The sequence below is a fragment of the Wolffia australiana genome, chromosome 18, assembly GCF_029677425.1.
Source record: "Wolffia australiana isolate 7733 chromosome 18, ASM2967742v1".
Classification (NCBI taxonomy): domain Eukaryota; kingdom Viridiplantae; phylum Streptophyta; class Magnoliopsida; order Alismatales; family Araceae; genus Wolffia; species Wolffia australiana.
The window spans coordinates 10,219,706-10,240,246 of NC_135852.1; the positions used below are offsets into that span (position 1 = coordinate 10,219,706).

At 38.9% G+C, this 20,541-nt stretch overlaps 1 long non-coding RNA gene across 1 annotated transcript; it reads right to left on the reverse strand.

Annotated features, from left to right (window-relative positions):
• Nucleotides 1–744: 744 nt before the first annotated feature.
• LOC144714940 (uncharacterized) lies at nt 745–3,986 on the reverse strand. The gene is made up of 2 exons (XR_013584492.1): nt 2,654–3,986; nt 745–921 (listed from the first exon to the last, which is right to left on the reverse strand). It is a non-coding gene; the product is annotated as an uncharacterized LOC144714940 (long non-coding RNA).
• Between the last annotated feature and the right edge of the window lie 16,555 nt (nt 3,987–20,541).

Below are 20,541 nucleotides of genomic sequence, written 5' to 3' on the forward strand. Positions count from 1 at the left end.
GAGGAGTGATAAGATTCAGAGCTATAAGGGAGAGAAGCGATAATTATACATCCGGGATGCGGACGAAACGAAGACTTCATCCTGGGACGAAGATTTCGATTCGTCCAGCGCCCCTGGACGAATCCCGGACGAAGTTTCGTCCGGATAACCCCAGACGAGACGAAATTTCGTCCTATTGGACGAGAATTTCGTCCGTCCGGGATGTCCGGACGGTGGACGGTCGAAATGGACAAAATTTTTTCTGCTTTTTTTCACTACGAAAAATAGTATTACTTTTTTTTTCTCGAGTAGATAGTATGATTATTAATAAATTGTGTTCATTATTAATTTATGATAATAATAAACTTTTACCTCCTGGGAGAATGTCATTGAGATTAAACAGGAATATAGGTTGATTATCAACAAATTGTGCTCATCAGCCCATTTTTAGTATTAATTTATTATGTTAATAGTAATTTACATTCTTCTATTTACTATTTCATTTACCTAAAGCTGGCATTGAACTTCAACTCCAAGAAAAGATTTACATAAATAAGAAACCAAAACTCACGTCAATTTAATATACCTAAATCTGATTATTATAATTCTCTTACCTGTCATAAGTAGTGTAATATTGATATTTATTTACGGTATTACAATCTTACTCAAGGTTTTCTGTGATTTATCATTTTTCTGCGTTTCGCAGTGGAGAACAAACATAAGGAATTTTTGTAATGACTTTGACATTCAAAATAATTGCCCAACTTCCAAAGTGTTCCCCACATAAAAAAAAATTAAATGTTGGAACAACAAGGTCCAGAAACAGTGTGAGTGAAAGAGAAAATGAAATCATTGTTGAGGAACTGGGATGAAGGTTGAGGTGGACGTCGTGCCCCCATCCATCGCCCTTGCGCAAAAGCAGTCGCCGTTGAGTTGAAAACCCTGCAAGTAATACAAGTAAGGGAGACGAAGAAGAAGAAATCAGAGATTCAAGAATTAGTAGAAGAAATCAGACATTGAATAATTAAGTACTATAAAATAACAGAAAAGAAGAAGAAGAATAAGGAGAGTGAAGCAGCAGTGATAGTAGTAGTCGTAGAAGAACAAATCAGGTGTTGGAGAAGCTATGTATAAAATCGGAGATTGAAAAAGTTTAAGAGAAAAATCAGGAGAAAAAAGGAGAAGAAGAGGAAATCAGAGATTGAACGACTGTGAGAGGGAAATTAGAAGAAAAAGAAGGGGAATAAGAAGTGGAAAATTAGAAGAAGAAGAAACTACCGAAGAGGAAAATACCAGAAAATTAGGAGAGGAAACTAGAAGAAGAGGAAAATTAGGAGGAAACTAGAAGAAAGAGGAGAAGAAGAAAATACCAGAAAAGAAGAAGAAGAATAAGGAGAGTGAAGCTGCAGTGATAGTAGTAGTCGTAGAAGAACAAATCAGGTGTTGGAGAAGCTATGTATAAAATCGGAGATTGAAAAAGTTTAAGAGAAAAATCAGGAGAAAAAAGGAGAAGAAGAGGAAATCAGAGATTGAACGACTGTGAGAGGGAAATTAGAAGAAAAAGAAGAGGAATAAGAAGTGGAAAATTAGAAGAAGAAGAAACTACCAAAGAGGAAAATACCAGAAAATTAGGAGAGGAAACTAGAAGAAGAGGAAAATTAGGAGGGAACTAGAAAACTAATGAACATAATGACCTTTGAAAATTTTAACAGTAGGACAAAATCCTAGAAAATGCTTTGAAAAACAACCTGATTCCCCAACAGACTTATTTAAAATTGTGATTTTTTGTTTTAGAAAAACCAATACACAGCAAACTCCGCTTAAATTAAACATCATGCAGATCCCCTAAAAAGTATTTCGAATACAACTTGTTGTTTTAAAATAGTAATTTTTTTGTATTACAGAAATCCGTACATAGAGAGAGAGTGTGCTAATTAGAGCTAAGGAATTAGAGAGGGAAATCAAGATAGAACACAAAACCAGAGTTAATTAAACAGCCACTGAGATATTGAAAAAAAAGATGGAGAATAAGGAATGCCTACAGATCATTGAAAGGGTACAGAGCGAGAAAGAGAGAGCTGCAAAGAACACAAAAGCAGGGTCAAAGAAGTCTCTGTGGACAGTGAGGGATGGAAAGAAGGAATGCCTAGAATCGTTGATAAGGTAGAGAGTGCTATAAAGAACACAAAAGCAAAGTCAGTAGAAGTCAGAAAGGGATAGAGAAAAAGAAAGATGGAGAAATTTAAATTTGGGAGATAGAAACATAGGAATTGAGATAGGGAGAAAGAGAAATAGGGAGATAAGCGATGGATGGTGAAATAGAAAGAAGGAGAATTGGAGATAGGGGGATAGATAAGTAGGGAGATAAGAGATGGATGGTGAAATAGAAAGATGGAGAATTGGAGATATGGGGAACTGGGGTAGAGAAATAGGGGGATCAAAAAGGATCAAGAAATAGGGAAAATGAGAATTTGAAATAGGGAGAAAGAGAAGTTGGGAGGTCAGATAGGGATTGACAAATAGAACCAGAGTTTGAGAGAGATCGTGAGAGAAAATGAAAAAATTAAAACCACAGATCGAGAGAGATCGAGAAAAAAATTAACAAATTAAAAGCAGAGTTTGAGAGAGATCGAGAGAGAAGATTTACAAATTAAAACGAGAGATAGATACGTACCTTGCGAAAATCTCACTCCACTCGCCGATTCGTGCTCCAGCAGGTTGGTTCCACCTCTCCAAGCCAAGATAGTCAGGACACCTCTCCAAGCCAAGCCAGGACACCTCTCGTCCTGTCCTCACCAGACAGCAGGCCAGCAACTCACGCAGACACGCAGTCGGCAGTTGGCACTCGGCAGTCGGCAGTCCCATCGATTTGATTTCAAAAGGCTAGGGCAGCTGGGCAGGGGCGGCTGAAATTTCGTTTATTTTCGTCCCATGGGCCGAGATTTTGTCCCACGGACTTGGGACGGATCGAAACATCGTCCCAGCGTATGCAGGACGAGACGATCCGGACGACCTATCGTCCCGTCCATCGTCCTGGGTCACTCACCGGACGGTCAGGTGGACGAGGCTCGTCCCGTCCTCATCCACCGTCCTCGTCCGGGACGATCCAGATGTATAGCGATAACATAGAAAATAGAGTAATTAGAGCAGGCGAGAAGAGAGGTTTCAGAGAAGAGACACAAGATTAAGAGAAATTATAATAATAGTGTTTCAGATGAGAAGGCAAGGAATAACAAAAGATAAATGGAGATGAAAGAGGAGAAAAACAGTACGAGAAGAGATACGACCAGATCAGAGATGAAATTGCAGAGAAAAAAATGCAGGGGTGAGAGAGAAAAACATATTAAGAAGGGGGAGAAAAATAGATGGGAGAGAAGGATAGAATGAGAGAACTGGAAGAAAAGGGGGAGGAGCTGGACGAAATCTGCAGAGAGGAAGAGAGAAAGAGAGAACTGGGCAAGACTATAGAGAAAGAGATAGATAGGAGAGGAATGAGGAAAAATCAGAAAACAAGGAGAGAGGGAAACGGAGAATAGAGAGAGAGCAAAATGAAGGCAGGCGAGGAGGGTAAAGATGATAAGAGAGAAAATCGCTGGAAAGGGAGAATAGCGAAGAGCAAAGAAAAAGACAGATCGAGAGAGAAAAGAGGCAGAGGAAAAAGAGGAAATGGATAGAAAAGAAGGAGACAGGGAGAAAGAACGCAAAAGAAAAAGAAGAGCAAGAGCAAGCAGGGAGAAAAAACAAAGAAGAAAAAGAAGAGCGGGAGAAAACAAGGAGAAAGAACAGGAGAGAGAAATGCAGAAGAAGGAGAAGAGCGAGAGCAAGCAGGGAGAAAGAACGCAGAAGAAAAAGAAGAGCGGGAGAAAACAAGGAGAAAGAACAGGAGAGAGAAATACTGAAGAAGCACGGGGGCAGACAAAGAGACAGCTTTTATCGTTTTGGAGAATCCCTTCTCCTTCCTCCTTTTAGGGCTTTTCTTCTTCATCTCCAAGCATGTTTACTTCATTCAACTGAAGTCCTTTGACTGCTTCTCTTATGTACTCCCAAGAGGCCTTGCTTGTTGGTTTGTGGTTCTCTCTGAAACAAATAATTCCAGAATCATGTAGATAAGTTCATCTTTTCATGGAAATATACCATAATATTACCAAAGTGCAAAGATGATGAGCTTAGAGGCATATTTATGAGATTATTGTAACATATAATAGCATTTTTTATATACTTATAGATATTTATTATGCTATTATCAATGGACGACAGAATTTTCATCTGGAAATGAATCCACTCTCATTCCCCTATGGGTGGGTTTCCCAGGCCTTTGAAACCAATTTTTTAATCCAGAACCCTTTAAATCCATAGCCTCCATGATTGGAACTTTTATTGGGACTGATGAAGGTGTCAGCCATTTTACAAGACCAGGATATGCTAGAGCATGTGTGAAAGTAGGCATTTCACATCAAATTCCTGAATACATTTTTATTCAAAATGGATCTAAGGGGATCATTAAACAGAAAATCATTGTTAAAAGGCATCCCCTATTTTGTGCACAATGTAAAATGGTTGGACATAAACAGGATACCTGTCAAAAGAAATTCAAATCTAGACATCAATCACACACAACAAAACATCATAACTACCATAACTTACAAAAAAACATCACAAAACAATAGGGTCTGATAAATCAAGACCTGTGATAGAGTCTGCAAATTCCAATGGAGAAGAAGGGTATACCCGATTCCATAGAAATAGATAAAGCTACACCCACAGGAACTTATTATCTCATTCGACATTCATCATCAAACCGCAACTATAATATAGTCACTACCAATCAATTTGATATCCTTGAACCCCTGGAGCAACCCACAATCATCTCTCCCAACTCAACTAGAACATGTACCACTATACACAATGCACAAGCATCACACCCAAATACCAAACTTATTAACTTCAACGGAAGTATCCGGAAACTCTGTGAGGTAGCTAACAAAAAAATGGATGAACCAATTCAACAACATCAACACATCATGTCATCAAAACTATGCATGTCATCGTCTTCTGAGGACGCATGAGTACCCAAAGCCTTGACAATGGCAAACATTACCTAGACAATCACAATAACCCAAAAAGAATCGAGACTCACACATCACTTACAAAATCATATTCTTTAAATGACCTGCGACCTCCACCCATTACCACCATAGAGGACTTCCTAGAGAATTTAACTTCACACAACGAAACAAGAGACAATGGTAAACTTCATATCTATCCCACTCACTTGAATCTAACTGGGGAAGTCTATAATCATAGCCACGGTTCTAACTACTCATTTCATAGCGAAAGCCCCTTAGAGAGTATGAGGCCCACCCACAATAGTTATTAATATTTAATGCACTAATAGGGAATTGTAGAGGCATTTCAAAAGCCGAAACAGGGATGAGGATAAAGGAACGAATAAGGAAGTATAAAGTTAACATTACAGTCAAATTAGAACCGATAACTGCCCAAAATAAGATTGATCAATATAAAATGAAATTGGGTTTCCAAGGATGTTATGCACAACATCAAGGAGAAATATGGATCTTATGGGACAAACACATTACCTTCAGATTTTTTCATGAATGCTCTCAGAGCATAACAGCTGAAATTATCTCTGAGGATAAAATTGTATTGATAACTTTCATTTATGCATCATATTTTAGAGAGCAAAGGAATGCATTATGGGAAAGCTTATATCAAAATGTTCATACATCTAATCTGCCATGGAATGTGGGAGGAGATTTTAATGCAATTCAAAACTGCTCTGAAAAATAAGGAGGCCAAGATCCGAATATGAACGATATGGATGGATTTAACTTAGGCATTATGCGGTTAGCATTATCAGAACCTATCCATGAAGGAAATCACTTATCCTGTTGTAGTGGACGAAGAGGATCAAAAAAATTTTATGAAAGACTAGATAGGGTGTTGATGAATGACAGATCCCTACTGCACTACAACTTTATCATAAAATACTTGCCTCATAGATTATCAGATCATTCATCAATGACCATTTCCTTTCAACAACCTGCTCGAATAGTAAAGCATTCACCTTTTAGATTCCTGGTGATGTGGACTCAACATCTAAAATTTCTTGACTTAGTTAAAATTCCTGCAAACTAATTCACCATAATGATCCCATGATAAATCTTAGCAACAAACTAAGAAGTATTAAGGCAATACTTAAAACTTGGAATCAGAAGGTGTTCGGAAATATCTATACTAAAAGGGACAAAATGAAAAACAAAATTGATACACTACAAAATGATCTACAATATCAATGGGATGATACTAAAGATAGAGAATTATCTTTACCAAAACAAGAGCTACTCCAAAAGGAAGAACAATTTCTAATGTATATTAAATAAAAGGCAAATAAGAAATGGATGCAAGAAGGTGATAAAAACACCAAATATTTTTATTCGATTGTAAACCAACGCTTACAACTAGATTATTATACCACCGTGAGAACTAAGAATAGCATCAAAACATTATTAATGTCACAATTTTCTCCACTTAATCAAGAACTCATAGAGGTTATACCAACAGGAGTACATGAGGGAGATAACTAAAGATTGTGTAGCCAGCCCAATCTACAAGAAATTGAACACGCATTAAAATCCATGCATCCCGATACTGCACCAGGACCAGATGGATTTACTGCCTGTTTTTTTATATTTTGTTGGGAGATAATCAAACAAGATATCTACGCTGCCATCTAAAACTTCTTTGAAAAAAAGATATTACCTAAAGCTTGGAAAGCAACATTCATAGCATTGATACCTAAAAAACAAACAACGTCATCATTCTCTGAAATGTGCCCTATAAGCTTGTGAAATGTCACATACAAAGTTATATCCAAAATACTAAACCAACGATTAAGTTCAGTACTACCAAAACGTATTTCCAAGGAACAATTTGGTTTTGTTCAAGGAAGAACTATTTATGAGAGTGTTAACCTGGTACATGAAGTTTCAGAATCTCTAAATCATAAAGTTCCGGGCCAAAATTTTATCATTAAGCTTGATATGGAAAAGGCATATGATAGGATCGAATGTCCATTTCTTATTTCAGTTTTACAATGTTATGGCTTTAATTCAGAATGGATAGATATGATAAAAGCATGTGTTGAAATGAATAACTTTTCCATTTTAGTAGATGGAAACTCCATCACTTTTTCCAAGGAACAAGAGGCCTTAGACAAGGCGATCCAATATTACCAAGCTTATTCATATTAGCGCAAGAAGTCTTGAGCCGAAACCTGCACTTTAAGATTATCTCATCTTCCATCGGAACGTGTTACACGAAACATGGAGCCCCTATTATATCGCACTACTCATTTGCAGATGATACAATTATATTTTTAAATGGAAAGAAACCATCTTTACAAAATTTGATGAAATTAGTAGAAGAATGTGAAATCTTGTCTGGACAAAAAGTTAATAGAGTTAAGAGTGCTTTCTATGTTCCTGAAAAAACTCCCTTAGTTCGGAAAAAAAATTGCAAAAATTACAAATTATACTGCTGGCATGCTTCCTTTTTTGTATTTAGGCTGCCCTATATTTATAGGACAAACCAAAGCTATTTATTTTGGTCATCTTTTGGAGAAAGTTCGTAGGAAACTGGACGGATGGCAAGGTAAACTTTTATCTCCAGGTGGGAAAGTTATTTTGATCAATCATGTATTCAACAACATTCCCATTCATACTCTATCTGTACTTGATGACCCCATGAAAAACATAGATTCTATACACAAAATCATGGCAAATTTTTTATGGACAAAAAATGATTGCAACAAAAAACATCATTGGACATCTTGGAAAAATGTATGCTACCCTCTAGATGATAGTGGACTAGGAATTAGAACCCTAGCAGAAACCATAAAAATTCTTAGTATGAAAAGGGCATGGTCTTTTCATACGAAAGATAATTTATGGGCGTCATTGATTAGATCAAATTTTGGAAAAATGGATTCAACGATAACTACTCGATACGTACCAAAAAAAATTCAGAACCTTAGAGTTAGCTGGGAGGAAATGAATGATGTCATACAGTGATCTATAGGCAAAGGGAAAGTTTTGGTTTGGCGAAACAATTGGAAAGGGTTCGGATATCTAGGAAATCTTCCAAACATCCAGATTTGAGATCAAAATATAAGGGTTATGGATCTGCTAAATCATCAATGGGATCAATACCTCAGGCAAGATGGAGTTGATGACGCCACAATATCACAAATTAGGAAGAAAAAAATATACATCTTTCCAATCATCCTGACCAACCCATATGGACATTGACTCCCCATGGAAATTTCACAACTAAATCTGTATGGGAATATTTTCAGGCCAAACAACCAAAAAATCAAAATTTTGCTGCCATCTGGAAGATGAGAATTCCCACTAAAATAAAAATTTTCATGTGGCGTTTGCTTAAAAACATTTTACCACTAGATAGGAATATAAACGATATTGGAATACAAATTGCTTCTAAATGTGTATGTTGACTTAGAAATCCACAGATTGAAGACAAGGAACACTTATTCCTTCAGGGCGAATGTGCAATATCAGCATGGAAGTGGTTCCTAACGAAATGGGATATACCTCACAGGTACAATTTCTCACTTATTCAATGGTTAAAATTCTCCCTAAGGACAAAGTCCAAATAAAGCAAAGCATTCTGTTTTAAAAAAATTCATTTGTGTTTATGCTATGGGAAATATGGAAATATCAAAATAAAAGGAAATGGTAATGTATGACTGTCAATGAAAAATATTTTATTCATTCTGTAACCAACATGATCAAACTGACAAAACATACTATCATCCCTACAAAAATAACATCTCGCAGTGAATGAAGAGGACTTTGTAATTGGAATTTTACATTCGGGCATACATTGTACATTTACATCACTCAAACTATTTGTTGGGTATTAACCCCACCTTCAAAATTCAAACTGAATAAAGATGTAAAGTCTAAAGGCAATCCAGAATTATCATCAGGTGGGGGAAAACTTAGAAATCAAAGGGGAAGTTTAATTTTGCTTTTTCAAGTTTATATGATTCAGGAACCAACATGGTAGTTGAATGTAGGGCACTATTGGATGGACTTGATCTCTATGAACAATTTGGATTTCATGACACTTGGGTGAAATCAGATTCAGAAGTAGTGTGTAATATGATGAATTCATAGAAATGCAACATATGGAAATTGAAAGACAGGTGGAATAAATCCTAGCACGTATGCATTGAATTAAACGTATCTCACATATTTTCTGTGAGGGTAACTCTGTTTCTGATGCTCTTGCTAACCATGCTTTAGTTCAGAAAGAACAACATTTTTTTTGCAAGGAAGTGGATTTGCCTATAATGGTTTGATGGAAATTAAGGACAGATCGTCTAGGGTTGCCCTATCTTAAAATTAGGAAGCACATGCATTGGGCGCAAGGGAAGACATGAAGATGGAAATCACAATCACTGAACAATGCAACTTTGAAGGACAAGCCATCAAGATCATTCCTAAGCACCATGTTGAGACAATCGGAGTTCGAAATCAAGCAAACCAGGTGCACACTCTCCTTAATCGAATCACCCTACATACAGTATTTGTACGACGTCAATTTCTAATATCTAGTATTGCATCATCATATGAAAATACACATATTCCAGCTATATTGCATAGGCATCATGACATCCTAATGCATCCATGATCATAATTCTGAATTCAAACTATGCATACAGACAAAAGAAAGTACCCTTACTAAACTTGATGATCTAATATTCCAGAGAAGATAAGGGAGACCACTGGATTCTTTTACAAACATTATGGAAATAACTGCCCTAATTTTCAGCATGATACACCAGGTATTGTATCGTCAGCTACATAAAGTGTAAGCTTGTATCCGTAGAGTCTTTGATCAATGCAGCTAAAGGCGACCAGGGAAACCAACATATCAAATGGGGAAAAAGGAAGAATTCATGTGATAGAACAGAGCTCAATAATCCAGAGGCAATGGCATCAAAATAAAAGCATGAAAAGCCAAAAATATCAAAAAACCAAAAAATTCACAGCTAAACAAGAAGCTGAGGCACAAGATACTATTGATCCATTTTCGAGGAAAAAGGGCAGCATATCAAAGCTGCAGAAGAATGAAGCAATACAGATCTACTACCATCATATATCCATTTCCCTCCCCAGGCGATTGATGCTAACTCTCATCCAATTCAGCTGTATTTGGAACTGGCTTTGGGGAAACAGGAGTATACTATGTGCAGCTGATTGGTAACGTATCTGTTGTGTCACATGAAGCATAGGTCTCAATCATGACCACTATGACTATGGTTGTCTCTGGCTATCTCCCTTAAAAAACATGAAAATCACAAGGATAGTAGGGTATTTTCAAAATTACAATCAAATAAAGAGCTATGAGAATCTTCAAGCAAAAATGTTTTTCCCATATGGACTATCTTCAAAATTCTTTTTTGCATGATCAATGTATACATCTTTACAATTACATAATCATCTTTTTGGTGCAAATGACAGATACCCAGGATTAAGCTAAAGGGGGACTAGGATCCCAACAGATCTGTAAGCGCAAATGCAACAAGATACCAGAAATTGCAAAGAGGATAACGAGAAGAAGATACTACGCCCTTGGGCATCGGAGGAAGAATCAAACACTTGTCACCTTCAATAAGCGTCATGCTGAGGAAAAAAAAAGAAAAAAAAAAGGCCAGCTAAACATACGAGATACTCACCCAAGGAGTCAAAAATCATAGCATGAGGAATCCTGAGCAAAAGGGTGAATGCAGGAACAACTAAAAGCAAGAGAAAAAATGCGGAACAGAAGTTCGTACAAGAGGAAAATCAATCAAAATAAGAAGCTTGGACAAAGCCAATGGAAATTTTGCTCAACGAGAATGACCAAGCATGCATATGGTTCAATTTCCAAAATCTACCGGTCACAGAAATATTCTATCACTCATGTAGCTCGTAGGGCATCCTGAACAATGTATTCTCACGTTCATATCAATGAAGAATTTTTTATTGAAAAAACAATAGATAGAGAGATAGATAGATAGATAGATAGATACGTAGGTAGTTAGATAGATAGGTAGGTAGATAGATAGGTAGATAGATAGATAGATAGATAGATAGATAGATAGATAGATAGATAGATAGATAGATAGATAGATAGATAGATAGATAGATAGATAGATAGATAGATAGATAGATAGATAGATAGATAGATAGATGGATGGATAGATGGATAGATAGATAGATGGATAGATGGATAGATAGATAGATAGATAGATAGATAGATAGATAGATAGATGGATAGATGGATAGATGGATAGATGGATAGATAGATAGGTAGATAGATAAATAGATAGAGAAATAAATAAATAGATAGAGAGATAGATAGATAGATAGATATATAGATAGATAGAGGAGGGGCGAGAGAGAGTCGATGGTGTAGCGAGGACGGAGGATGGAGGATTGAGGGCAAGGGTCGGGCAAGGTAGGTGATAACATGGATTTTTAGTACCTCATATTATCACATTTACATGTTTATTTGCATTAAATCACTCATATTTGCATGTTATCAAGCTTAAAATGATTAAATCTATTTATAGAATATTTTTTGAATTTTATAAATTTTTTGGGATTTTTCTAACAATTAGATTCTATAAGAATATAATATTTGAGACAAAAGATGATTTTTCTTGAATAGTTTGGCATTAAATTTGGAAAGATATAATTTTTTGACCAAAATATATATTTATACGTATTTTTTTGGCATTTTATTTTATTTAATATGAAATTTTAAGTATTTTGGCTTTTTTATGACGTAGGGTGACGTGGCACGCAGACGCGCCGCCACGTCAACGTTGAGAAAGAGTTTTTTTCTATGTTTTTTGTCCTTCTGTCATGTACACGTGGCACGGAATGCAAAAAGCCACGGAATACAAAAAACCACGGAATATGAAAAGCCATGGAATATGAAAAGCCACGGAATACAAAAAGCCATAGAATACCAAGTTCTTTGACTTCTTAACAGGCACAAAACCAATGACATTGATGAGGAGAGAGAAGAAATTAAAGGGTAGGATTGCTTCAACTTCCAACGGCCATAACTTTTGATCTTCCCCTCCTCTTTCTATCCATACCCTCTGATCTATAAATGGAGGCTTGGATTTGACGTAGGACGACTAAGGAAAAGGTGACTGAGAGGATGGATGGATGGACGATGACGGGTAAAGGGTAATAGACGGGTTTGTAGGGAGGGATAAAACAGCCACAGAAATACACGCGGTTGGATTCGAACTTTAAAATTGATGAAAAACTGGTGGTGCAGCTCCGACCCTTGTCGAGGGCGGGAGTACTGACTTCACCCACCGCGACGATGCCTAAGCACTGAAATCAATATCTGAATTCGTGTCACGAGGAAACACTCGAAAGAGAGAGAGGAAGTGGGAAATTCAAACCAAATCTAATTCTGACGGTGGTGGAAACTTCTCGAGAAAATACGGGACGGAAAACACTTTCGACACCAAAGAGTTCAGGTGTACCTCGGCACCGTAGTGCGTGAAGAGGTTGCGGGGAATTCTGATCGTGACGAGGCTGGGCGAATTCGGGCGTTGAGTGTCTCATTGGACGAGGAAGATTCTGGGCGTTCTGGGCGTTGGACGGCCTTGGTAGTAAGTAGATGTCGTTGTCGCACAATCAGGCGTAGGTGACTACCCGCGCGTGCGAAGCGCGCGTAGGGCGCGCAGCACACCCGGAACGTGCGTAGCGCACACGGCTCGAAGCGTCAGACGGCGTCGACGACGACCAGCGGCCTGGGGCGCTCTGGGCGGCGGCCTAGGACGTGGCCTGGGTGGCTTGGCTGGGGCGTGGCCTGGCTGGGGCGGCTTGGGCGGCCTTGGGCGGCCCTGGCAGGGGTGGCCCTAGGCGGGCCTGGGCAGCCTGGATGGGGCGGCCTGGGCAGCCTTAGGCGGCCCTAGCAAGGGGCGGCCTTAGGCTTGGCCTGGGCGGCCTGACTAGGGCGGCCTGGGCAGCCTTGGGCGGTCCTAGCTGGGGCGGCCTTGGGCGTGGCCTGGGTGGCCTGGCTGGGGCGGCCTGGGCAGCCTTGGGCGGCCCTGGCAGGGGCAGCCCTGGGCGGGCCTGGGCGGCCTGGCTAGGGCAGCCTGGTCAGCCTTGGGCGGCCCTGGCAGGGGCAACCTTGGGCGGAGCCTGGGCGGCCTGGCTGTGGTGGCCTGGGCAGCCCGAGGCGGCCTGAGGCGGCAGCCTTAGGCGGCCTTGGGCGGCAGCCCTGGGCATCCTGGGAGGCTGCCTTGGCGGCCTTGGAAGGGCGCCTGAGGTAGAAGAGAGAGAGAAAGAGAGAGAGGGTGGGAGAAAGGTGGAAGAGAAGAAGATGGATGGGGAGAGGTGGTGGCCGGCGACGCGACGGCGGCGGCGGTGGCAGCAATGGCTAGGGTTTGAAGGTAGAGGGAGGCTGGGCAGTCCTCCAAGAAGAGTTTAACTGAAACTCAATTCTTGAAATTATGACTGCCTAATGTTTCTTGAAAACAATGGCCTATATATAGGCCTTGGAGGGAAGAGAAAATGACGAGAAATTAGAGACGAGAAAGTAAAGATGTGCGCCGTGTCACGCCAAAGGGCAGTTGTGGATCTGCCTCTGGCGTCGTGTCATGACGCGCGTAGGGACGTGCGCGGGTGGAGATGTGCTTGCCGACGGCTACAGCATGTTGACTTTGGTGTAGACTTTGGTTGACCGTGGCGGGTTGACTTAGGTTGACTTCGCCGTTGGGTCCATAGCAGACGTGTTGACTCTGGTTGACCAAGGTGACACGTTCAACGGTGATGTGTTGGCATCCTCGCCATCAGGATCATTGTAAAAATTATCTTGAACTTGCTTCCTACTTGTGGAGGCTGATTGAAAGATAGTGAATTTTGAGATCCATCAAGAGTGTTTTTGGTGTTCTTGAGTGTGTGGGAAGAAGCATTGGAGAAGAGGGGGAGCTTATCGGCACTCGTAAATCGCCGTGATCCTGGTGGAACATAAGGATCTAAGGTAAGTGTCTTCACCTTACATTGTTTCTCTCCCAACATCATCGGTATCATAGTTATAGTTTTTTATCAACGTTTCATTTATCACTTTACTTACTTACCTCCCCATTCTCTCATCTCTCCATCCTCGTCATCGTACCACTCCATATCCAACCACTATCCTCGTTCATACTGTCATTCATCGCCATATCCATCACAATCACTTACTCTTTTCTTTAAGTTAAATTATCTTATAATTATGTATCTTTTATCAATATCACTAGCTCACGTCCTCAAATCTTGCTTTCATCGATCCTCTCGTCCATCATCACTAGTATAAGAAAGTAATTCCTTAATCATCGTTCCCCGTGGAGACGATCCATACTCATCACTAACTAAGTATTTTTAAGTACGATTAAATATATTTTTTTGAATAATCTCAATCACCAACGATGAATTTTAACCCTAAATTGAGATTATCAGTAGGATCAAGGGAGGTAGGAGGGAGGGGATAGGGAAGGGCGAGGGTCGAGGGAGGGTTGAGGGTGGAGAGAGGGCGGAGGATGGATGATTGAGGGGGGGGGGGGGAGGGGGGTCGAGGTAGGATCAAGGGAGGGAGGAGGGAGGGGACAGGGAAGGGGGAGGGTGGGGGAGCGAGAGGAAAAGTCGAGTACGAGGGAGGGAGAGAGGTTGAACGGTTAAGCTGGGGTGGAGTAGAAGAAGAGAGAAGTAAAAACTGAAGCAGCCACTCAGATCAGGAACCGAGAAAAACTTCCAAGTGAAGGAGAAAAACCAAAGAGCAGTACATATTTACGAGTTGGAGAGGACGAAATAAGCCCGGAGCACAAAATTCAGCTAGATGAAGGTATTGAAAGAATCTACAACTTGTTGGAGCAAAACTATCAGGTATTCTCACAGGTATGTTCGATCTCGTCAAGATTAAATTTGCCTAGTAGCATTATATATTGGCTGAATTTAAATCCTAAATAGTTATAGCTGATGAATATGCTGTGTTTTGTAGTTTAGACTAGTTTTTACACACTTTGTGGTTATATTCTCTTTTAAAGTGATAGAGTTAAATCAGACCAAACGAAACATCCCCTATAACTCAGGCTAGACACAAAAATAGAACTCTAAAAAGAACATAGGAGTATGGTTAATTTGTACTTACCTATATTTATCATCCAAGAGAGTGAGTGAATTTTTTAGGCTGACTAGATCATTGAAAAAAAACAACAAAAAAATAAAAAAAAGACTGCAATGGAAATCAATTCACAGATCTCCCCCATATCTACCACCCAACACAAATCAGTATCCAAAAATCAGTTGGATGTATTTAAATCACGATATGCTCATTTGGAAGACAAGCTTGAGCTCATAACATTTCCATCGGATAGAGGTATAGATTTCAGTCGTTTTGAAGTTTTGCTGGAAAGGTGTGGATTACTAAAGATTTTGGAAGTAGAATCAGATACCCAGATACACAGAAATCTTCTCCAACAATTTTTTGCATGTTATGAACCTCAACATAGACGAACCTGGATCCATAATCTGCATATTTCAATGAGTCGTCCTGACTTAGCTAGAGCTGTGGTATTAGGTTGGAAAGAGGAAAAATTCAACAATCGCAAATCTGAAAGACGGGAGGAAATGACAGATACATGGAATGAATTTAGCAACTTACTAACGACCATGTTACTAGAATGGAAAAAAATGGGAGGGATATATGGCATAACAAAATGGGGGTGATAGATGTATCATTCAAGTGGATCACTGAGCAAAAGTTGGTGAAGATTGAATGGACAGAAATAGTATGTTCATGATGGAACGAGAGATTCAAGATGTACCCAACACAGGAAAATGTCTAATTTCCCCATTCTGGAAAAAACTGATAAGTTTCCAAAAACCAAGATTACTTCAGGGAACAAATCCGAATGGAATTGAAGACCAAAAACTCATAAAATGCTTGACTAAGAGAAAAAAGAAAATGCTGAGAGCTCCAATACTGTAGAACTACATCCACATGTACTCAAATTGGAGGAGGAAATTTTTCATAGTTCTATCCATGTTACAGAAGACATAGCCTTGCAAGGAACCTGCAAACAATTGGGGGAAAATCAGGACTTGCAGTTCAATGAAATTCACGACCATCTAGAAAATGAACCTAAGTTATGGAACTTCAAAAAAAATAAGCAACCATTCAAACAACAAGCTGAAAAAAGGAAAAATACACACAAAAATTTTTACTTCAAAGAATCAAATATTGATTCTTTGGAGGGATCAAGTCAACTCGGCTCGACTCATACTTCAAAGAATCAAAAAATTGAAAAAGTCATGGCAGGAGATGGTTGAAGTCCTATAGTGGAAAGCTGGAAAAGGTTTGATAAATGTCTGGTCCTCAAATTGGACCCTTAAATAAACTACCAGGATATATCTCCAGGAACCCAGATCTTCAAGTTAAAGATCTTCTATCTCAAGATTGGGAATGCATTCTCAAAAACAGTGGAATCACAGAAAACTATATTTCAATGATAAGAGAGAAAAAATTACAACTATCACAAAATCAGGACATAGCCATTTGGACTCTAACCCCACATGGTTAATTTACTACAAAATCTGCATGGCAATACTTTCATTCGAAAAAGTCAGCCAATTCCATGACTACAGCCATTTGGAGCATGCCTCTCCCTACTAAACTAAAGTTCTTTATATGGAAGTTGGTGAACAATATACAACCATTGGATAAAAATGTTCAACAACTTGGTATTCACAGTGTATCAAAATGCGTATGTTGCCTAAAAAATCTTCAAGTAGAGGATCGAGAACACTTATTCTTTTCTGGAGAATGGGCAGAACACACTTGAAAATGGCTACTGAACAAATGGGTTATTCACATAAATCTGAATCTTACTTTTACTGAACAAATGGGTTATTCAAATACCTTTACTGAAGAACATTTTAGTAGTCCATATTGCAGGGAGCAAAAGTGTTATCCTCACCAAATGCTCAGTAATGATATTATTGTGGGAGATTTGGAAGAAAAGAAATCAAAAGAAATGGGAAAATGACACAGTTGGTTATTGGACTATTATTCAGAAACTACAACGATGGATCAAAAATATAGAACCTCTTATAAAACCTACAAAGATTACATCCAAAGAAGAAATTACAGGGTTGAAAAACTGGAAAATACTTCCTGGAAACTTAGTATATAAGCATGCCATTCTTTTTACCACATGGGTACCACCGCCTATGAGAATGTATAAGTTGAATGTGAATGGTCTAGCAAAAGGGAACCCAAGGAGAGCCATGGGAGGAGGAATTTTGAGAAATGCAGAAAAATCAATGATCTTTGCTTATGCTAATCCATATAGAGACATGATCACTATGGAAACTGAATGTGAGGCATTATTTGATGGTTTGGAAATATGTAGACAAAATGGAATTAATAACATATATGTGGAATCAGACTCAATGGTATTATGTCAGATAATTAATACCCATGCTTGCAAATTATGGAAGCTACAATTTTGGTGGGACAAGATACAGGTTTATCTTCCGCTGATAAAACAGATCCTACATATCTCTAAAGAAGGCAACCAGGTAGCTAATGGACTCACTCATCATGCATACTGCCACCATGAAAAAAATTTCTTTTGCAGGGCCGAGGCGTTGCCAAATCATGTACGAGGCTGCTATCTCATGGACAAAGTGGGCTTGCCATCAATAAAAAAGGTAAAATACATGACACAACAGTGCCAAAATTCAAACAGAAAAGGAAGGTGAAATGAAAAGGTAATGTTTATTTATCCAACTAAGTTTGATTTTTATGTCAAACATTTTTTATTTAATTATTTTATCAACTGACGCAGGTAAGAAGATATTTCAAAAGTCCCATATTCCTTCAATATGTTCTGATAAATCAGAACCTTCATCTTTTGCTCCATCAGTCGCGCCTTCATCTTAATATTCACCGCTTCGGAGCCTCAAAACCAAATGTTCTACAAGAATTAAAAGAGAAAGCTCAGTCGGTGTCTTTTCACCTCCGAGAAATGCTTTTGGACGGACTTTGAAGCCAGCTCCAAAAATTACAGTGTGCTAAAGCGCACCTTACTCTATAGGGCTTTCGAGCAGCCTCCGGACTGAAGATTCCTCCGACACCTGGCTTTCTCTAACGCATATTAGCTTAGCTGCGCTCAATAGGTTCTGAAAGAATAATCATATTAGACCTGAAATAATTTTATGATAACTTCATTAGTATTAACTTAGACCATCAAAACTTCATACGTGAAGATAAGGGGAAAATCTCTCTGTTCCTTTACTATCTCATTGATTATTGAATTGCTAGGCAAGAAAGAAGTTGGACATGTTGAGCACTATTGGGGACTATGAGGAAGTAGCAGAGGTTGGATAGTCGACAAAGTAATACAACCTATATTGCAGAAGCAGCCATTATATACGTCTTAGCAAGGGAACTGATAACCATTATCACTGGCAATGAACAGGGAAACCACGATGGAATGGGGGAAAGAGGAGGAGAAAGAGAGAGAGAGAGAGAGAGAGAGAGAGAGAGAGAAGCTGCCGAAGAGGAAAAAAAAAAAAAAGGAAAGAAAGGCACAATGGTGGAGAAAGTTTTCAACACAGGCAAAAAAGAAAGGCAATGAAAATGTCACAAATATCGATTGCCACTAAATCCTCCAAATCAAAGTGTAAAAATATCAAACATGAAAAAAGAAAGGAAAAAAAAAGTTGAAAAAAAATCTCATACACAAGCCTTTCCAAAGTAAGCGGTAAGAACTAGTTGAAATCAGTCTCCCAAAAATTTTCAAGGAAGAATGAAAAAAAAAAGAGAGCTTCCTCTTCACTCTCAAAATCAATGCTAACCCTCTTCAACGTCAAGGTTGTGGTTATCCAGCTTTTCGGGCCGAGAAATATATTTTATCTGAGATCTGCAATAGAGATTGTGTTGCTGCGTTAACTCTGATTTCTGTTGCTGCCTGATGGACGTTGAGAATGCTTTTATGTCACACTTTGAAACTCCAACGTGTTTTTAATGGTCAAGGCACAGGTAACTGCAGAAAGGTTTTTTTCTCTCCTGATCCCGTAGATAATAGGATACATACGGGAAAAATAACACATAGCACATATATCAAAATTTTTTGCAAAATTCTTGCCTAATGTATGTTTGTTGTTTTGATCAATCTCAAATAACATGGTTTGTAAGAATAGGTAAGGTGTCTCCTTTGATTGGTTACAGGAACAAACCTATACCAGGTGGAGAAAAAACCAAGATAATAAAAAAAAAGCTGCACCAAGAGAACATCACACAACCTTCAGCACGACATCCCAAGGACATGACCGGTGTCACAAACAAGTGACATATGTCCTGGTGTTGAGCTGGAGATTTCCAACAGGAGAGAAATCCAACCAAAGAGATCGAAGGTGAAGCCGGGAAGAAGCATCTCTTAGCAAAATGGGTCAAAGCGAAGGAAAAAAAAAGATAAAGAGGACGGAGAAACTACTCCAGTCATGGCTGCAAGACAAAAATACAGAGACGTAAAGAAATGCTGAGAAGTAAAAAGGACAATCAAGAGATACAAAGTTTATACTTGAAGAAAACGAAGGAGAGATGGGTTAAGACGCAAAGGCAACATACGAGATATGCAGCCACAGATAAAACGGCAGACGAGATGACATGGATTGTATGCGAAGATACATGAAGACTCTTTCAACTAAGAAAAATAGGGCCACATGAAGAAGTCATACAAAACAAGGAGAGGGAGAAGGCAAAGATTCAGAGTAGACGAAGCATAGAGTGCCCATTTCAACCCCAAAATTGCTCTTATCCCTGATTTTTTATTCCCAGAGGGCATTTTTCAAAAAATGTACTTTCACGCTCATATCAATAAAATTCCTTTGTTAAAAAAAAATAGATAGATAGATAGATTGATTGATTGATTGATTGATAGATTGATAGATTGATTGATAGATTGTGAGATAGATAGTGAGAATCGACTGGAACAGCTTCTGGGCTGCAGCAGGCGAGAGTCAACAATAAAAGTCAAAGGTCTATTCACTCAAGATTGGGAATACAGAGAGATTGCTCCATAGAACTAGATCGAGAGATATCTGGCTAGAGGTAAAGGGAGAGAGAGAGAGAGATAGAGATACATAGATATATATATTCTTAGAGAGAGATTGAGAGAGAGATGTCGTTCGAGAGAGAGAGCGCTAGACTGAAATGGAGGGGTAGAGAGAGAGAGAGAGAGATCGCAAGATATGGATGAAGAGATAGCTAGATTGAGATGAGGAGATAGAGAGAGAGAGAGAGAGAGAGAGAGAGAGAGAGAGAGAGAGTACAAAGAAATGTCGACATCTAAGCTTTAATGGTGGTCTTTGTCTGGTGGTTTTGGGTTTAAACCTTATCGGTCTGCATAGAGCATGCGCGAGATGCCCGTCTAAGTTCAGCCGCACGACGTTTTCG